The sequence below is a fragment of the Gallinula chloropus genome, assembly GCF_964237585.1.
Source record: "Gallinula chloropus genome assembly, chromosome: 27".
Taxonomy (NCBI): Eukaryota; Metazoa; Chordata; class Aves; order Gruiformes; family Rallidae; genus Gallinula; species Gallinula chloropus.
In genome coordinates this window covers 2,952,907-2,958,917 of record NC_140112.1, presented here as the reverse complement: position 1 = coordinate 2,958,917, position 6,011 = coordinate 2,952,907, and positions in this window count along the sequence as shown.

Below are 6,011 nucleotides of genomic sequence, written 5' to 3'. Positions count from 1 at the left end.
GCAAGAGAATAGTTTGGAATAACATGTATTTCTGTGTTAAGCCTTGACTAATCTTGGTTTCAAAGTAACAATCAAAACCTGATTCAGAGCCTGAAGATAAAACAACAGGTACATCTTAAAATGTTACAAAAAAATCAAAATCCTGGCTTCATTTGAAGAGGGTAGCAAAACACATTCTTTCTGTGTAGCAATTTTATGTATCAGTCTAGGTTCCTTATGCCTTATGTTTTGAGCACTGATAGTAATAATGATTTTTTTTATTGTATGTAACTGACTAATATTCTCCATACTGGATTTTTTGAAATGGAATCTGTTACACAAGCTAATTTTCTGAGACGTTAGAATGGCTTTTCTTACTGGAAAATCCTGTCACGTGTTTGCAGAACATTGAAGTTGTATAATACATCTGCTTAAATAGTGTAAATTAGACCAAATGAAAAAAGTAGGCATATTATAAAAAAACAGGATTACTATACTATAAAAATAGGATTTAAATGGTGGGTTTTTTAACTCTACATGACTACATGTCTTAGCATATGCCTGTTCTTTTGAGCCCTCCAAGACCCTCCCTGAGGGCTGTGGGAAACAGGAATGTCTGTGGAAACCAGGGAAGCTGCACTGGGGGTAGAGATAGTCGGTGTACCCACACTAGTGCTGAGCTCACCTGACTGAAACTGACTGGGTAATAGCAGAGGAAAGGGAATGTTACTTGTCAGCAGGTGCTGATCTTCTTTCACAGTGGCTTTAAAAAGTAGATTCTTCAGACACAGACACTGTGCTAGAAGAATCACTTTAAACTGTTTTCCCCAAGCATATGTAAGGAAGATATTAAGATCTTAATTAGAAAGATGCATTAAAGAAAATCCTCAGGTATGTGTGATAGTTATTATAATGGACAACTCTTTCTAAAATAGTAATAAGGATATTTGTTTAAATATCAAAACTACAAGGATTTTTTGGGGGAAAAAATGCTACAGGTGTTAAATGTCACAATAGAAAAAACCCCAACAAACATAAAACAGTACAAATAACTCTCATCTTGGTGCAACATTTTCTGCCCCTAGGAATCCAAGTATTTAACCTGGTTTCCCTTGCTTCTACCAGGAGTATTGGCAGGCAGGGTTCATGAGGAAAAATGGTCTTCCCTCTTCCTTCATTACAGCCATTGTAATTTTTAGTTGGAATCTTGGAGTGGCTACCTCACTGGGAAGCATTCACCTTGCTGAGCATCACAGTCTGTCACAGCTTTTGTTATTTGGTACTACTAAGAGTGGAAGAGTGAGGAGGAAAAATGTTTGATAACTTACCCTTATTGTTCTTACTTCCATCTTAGGCATTGGTCAGTTGACAGAGAATCCTATTAAATTACTTTTCCATTCAAACTTCTGGTAGGCACTGAGTTTCTCTTTCCCATCAAAGAGATTCCTGGGTAATGAACCCAGGGATTTTATGATTACTAAATTCTGTTTACAGAGATCACTTGGAACACTTCTTGTAGAACATCAGCATACTGTCTTTCACTTAATGAAAGTGTAAAATAACTGATGTCAGTGAATGGATTGGTTTAGTTAACAGAAAGGTTAAAGATAAATAATTAACAGTATAACTGGCTGTTCCAGAACAGGGCTACAAAGCTGATGGCTTTACAAACACATTAAAAATTTCTATCTCTGGATAGTCTGCAGGTCAGCAGAAGGACAACCAAAGAAATGGATCCATAACCATCAGACTTTTAACTATGGATTTTAGGAAACTATGAAGGAAGCTTTGGGCACTCACAGATTGCCATGCTGGACTTTTGTTGTCTTGCCACAGTCTTTTTGTCTTGCTGTTCCCAGTAGGCAGTGGGATCTCACTCCCATCAAGTGTTCAGAGAGGTCAGGGTGAACAAACTCTATGGTCATGTCCAGGAGGGACAGCCAAGGAAAGGTTTTTCTACCAGATTAACAGTTTGTAAAATTACTGTAGAGAAGCATGTGTATCACTCTGGTGATGTTTAATGCATCTTTGTCTGACAGTGGCCAAGCTAACGTAATGCCAGCAAAGACAACAGTAGCCCAGGGGTTCTGTGTCCATATCAGTGTGGAGGTAACCTGTGTATGAGCAGCAGTAGTCACATTAATCTTGAGATAGACTAATTTTTTGTGCTTCCAGATAAACGAATTTTCATTCTTAATAGTTGGTCGGGTATTTATGTAATAATACACTGCAGCACCTTCAGGGGCTGGGTAAGAAGTTGCACTGAATAAAGGTATTGCTGAAATTGTTACCTGCTCCAGTGATTAATAATTCCCAACATTCAGCATTCACCACATTGGACTCTGCCTTATAGCTCTAAATCTTCATGACAGCAGGGCTCTGGACAGATGGAACTAGGGACATTGCATCTATGCAGTTGCCCTAACAACCAAATTTGTAATCACCTCAAAGAATGAAATCAGGTTTGTGTGGCATGACCTATTTTATGTAACACCATCTTCACGAGCATTAATTATGTTCTCATCCGTTAATTCTTTATTGCTCAAATCCTGTATCAACTTTCTGTTATTTTACCTGACTTATCAGGGATAGATGTCAGGCTCCCTGGCTGAGACTTACCTGGGTCAACGTTCTCTCCTGAAATACTGGCATAATGTTTGCACCTTTTTGCAATGTTTTGAAACTTCCTCGGTAGTCCCAAGACTTGTTGCAATTAGCATTGGCTGGGTACTGGTGTTGATTTACAAATATTTCTTCCTTAAAGAATTTAATAGATTTGTTGCAAATGTGTATGTTTGTTCAGCCACTACGTTTTCAAAGGCACATGTACTTACTGAACTCTTTGCACTTACTCAAGCATCAACTGCTTGTCTTCATCTAGTAATGTTCCTTGACACTACTGTTAGCCTCTGCCCTGAAAGGTTTATTTCCTAGTCCCCAACTTCCCTTGTCAATTTTTAATATTTTAATTTCTAACAGCAGTTGGTGTTTGTTCACCTTTTATTATTGCTATAGGTTTTATTATTGTTATTTGCTTTATCATCCCTGTGAAAGACTTTCAAATGCTGTTATATTTTCTTCTTTGCTATTGATGTTTGTGGACATTTCCCTAAATCCTTTTAAAGCAAATTCTTAATCCTTTTTCACCCTAATCTGAATACCCCTGCCCCAGTTACACCCATTTTTTTTCTCAAATCAGAGCTTAGCACTTTGAAGCCTCAAAGGATATATGCCTTCACACTCTGATCTGTCCCCTGCCTGTATTCTTACAGGAAGGAGTTGAGGACACTTTAAACCTGGGTGTTGTGGTCTTCCTGTCAGAACTGGTGTGTACAAATGAAGTTCATTTGCCTAAGGCTGTGCTTGTGCATCACTGAAGAATCAGCTGTACCTACTTTGGATGTGCCTGCATGGGTCACCTGCAGTATTCCTACCTTTTTTTCTCTGTTCTTTGGGCACTTTTGTCCTCTCCAGGGTTTAGCTTATGAATTGTCTCCTTTTCATTTCAGGATCATTGTTTCCTTTAAAGTGCTCCTAAGATTATTTTTTTTTTCCCAAGAATAAACATTCTTTTCTCTGATAAAAGTTTTAAAACAACCAAACTTATACATCCATATGTAGTGGGGGAGTGTGTGTGCTTATATACACACACACGATTACCTATCTGGGTGTATATATGTGTATACTCATATAATTAGTATGTTTTTAAAACATACTATGCATTTAAAACATGTCAGAAAAAAAACCCTGAGTTAAATAATGTATTGCACCAGTAGCAAAGTAAGTGTTTTACTTCTGTTGCTAAGTGTAGATGGACAGATGTTACTGGGAGTACAATTAATGCTCTGCTCATGTCCTTAAGCCAGAAAGAGTTATATTTAATTCCTGAGAAGTTATATGGTAGGAATTAACCTATAATTAGAGACTCTATGGAAACAGAAAGCATTTGGCTGGTCTTAGTGGAACAAAAACTCTATCATGTTATCAAAAAAAAAAAACCCCTTGGCAAATTAGTCCAGGACACAGAGCTGTGTGTAGCAGTCCAAAAACCCTGGGAAAAGGAGACACTACTGTTCAGGAATTAGCTAAAGGCTGATCAGGACTGACTTGGCCACTCCTCCCGTACCCCAAAGTGCCCACGTTTACCGGCTCAAACTCAGCTTCATCATGTTTCTTACAGCAATGTAAGTCAAGAGTGGGGTTGACCTGCGTAAGACATCAAAGTCCGAGTTAGGTGATTAATTGCAAAGGTAGGTGCTGACAGCCCTGCAGTGAATCAGCACAGGGAGAAGGCTGGCTGGCTGCGGGAGAAGCAGTGGAGGATGGTGCTTCGTGCTGAATCAGGGCAAGACTTGCACGCTGACTTGGCCTTTTCTTACTTTCGCTCCTCCTGGGTATTCCACAAAGCCCTAAAAGCCAGTGTTTTCCCCTCGTTTCTCAACATCTGTTTCACTGGTGTTGGGACAGTATTTTGCTTCTCTCTGTGCTCCAAGGAGTGGCTTCTTAAAAGCTTTTCCCCTCTCAGTATTTCAGAGTGAAATTACTTGTTACTTCAGTATTTGCTCATCAGGTCCAAGGCAAGATAATTCCTCTGTCTGCTTTGTTTGGGTAGGTAAGTCAGGCTGTACCTAACCACCCAGTAGAGCAGTTGCTTTGATTGGAGTTTTGCTACTTTGTGTGCACAGCACTGCATCTCAGCTGTGCCTAAACTGCAGGTAACGAGCAAACTGAGTGAACCAGACTTCATTAAACTGCTGCAGAACGTAGGTGTATGATTAGTCCTGTGTGCTGGGGGATGACTCCATTTCCATGCCAGCCTTCCTGTCATCGTGTTCCTGGCCTATGGAGTGATTAAATTCATCAATAAATAATTTTTTTTTAAAGCAGTGGTTAGTTTAAAAGCCTGAGAAGAGAACGACTGTTAAAATAATTAGATTTCCATCTCCAGTTTCCAGGTTAGGATATTATGGACACGCTTGTTCCTATCACATTTGCTTTGTGGTTCAGTATGAATTTTCAATAGATGACTTGGTGATAAGAAAGCAGCAATTCAGATGCGATTATATAAACAGTAAGATCAGCCTGGAATTAGCCTGGAGAGTATAAAGCCCACACAGAGCTTCTGCTGGGTCACTGCCTCTCCCTGCTCAAGGCAGAATCAGGTTCCTGTAATAGGGAAGAATTCGGCTGACAAGAGGTTGGTCTTTCCAGACTTGTATTGTTCCAGCTCCAGGGTAAACCAGACTGTGTAATGAATGGCTTTTGCTATGGGAATCTGACGGCTGGAAGAGACTAGAGGGTGATGTCCATATGTTTGTAGACACTGTCATTTAAATTTTGCAGTTTAGAGGCTATAGAGAAGCCACTGGAGTTGTTTCTGAGCTAATCAGAGCTTTGTTCTTGAGATCCCCGGCAGGTCTGGGAAATGAGGTCAGCACAACAGACAGATGAAGCGGGGATTCGTTGATTTGAACTCTTTGCCTATGTTATTTATTGTAATTTGTTTGAATCTCTTATTTAATTCTTGGCAGTGTTCCCATTTCATCATGCCTCTGAGCCAACTGGAAAGTAAAAATGCAGTGGTATGCCTGATAAGCACAGCTGTTCCTTTTTCTCTCTTGAACATTGTATATGATGCTTTCTTTAGGTTTTTTTTTTCCATTGTTAATCCAGTGGGATTATTTTAGCACCTCTGGTTAATTCTAAGGCTCACGTTCTCTCAACAGATCACATTGTAAAATCTGTTGGCTCTTGTTATTTTTCTGCGTCAACATTCCACGTAATATGCCTTAGTGGGGGAAAGTGTTACATGTTGTTAATGGCCTGATTACCCTTCTTTTCTGTTTAGTGCTTAGTACTGTTTCAATTAAAGGTCTGACATGGGAAAGAATTTGTCAGGCTGTAGCTAAAAAAGTCACGATTGCTTCTACTCTGCCACTGCCGTAACTTCTTGTCAAATTCTGAGAAAAGGGCTGGAAGGTGCATCCGTTGTTACTTAGGCTTTGTTTTGTTTTCTTTCCCCCACATCTAGC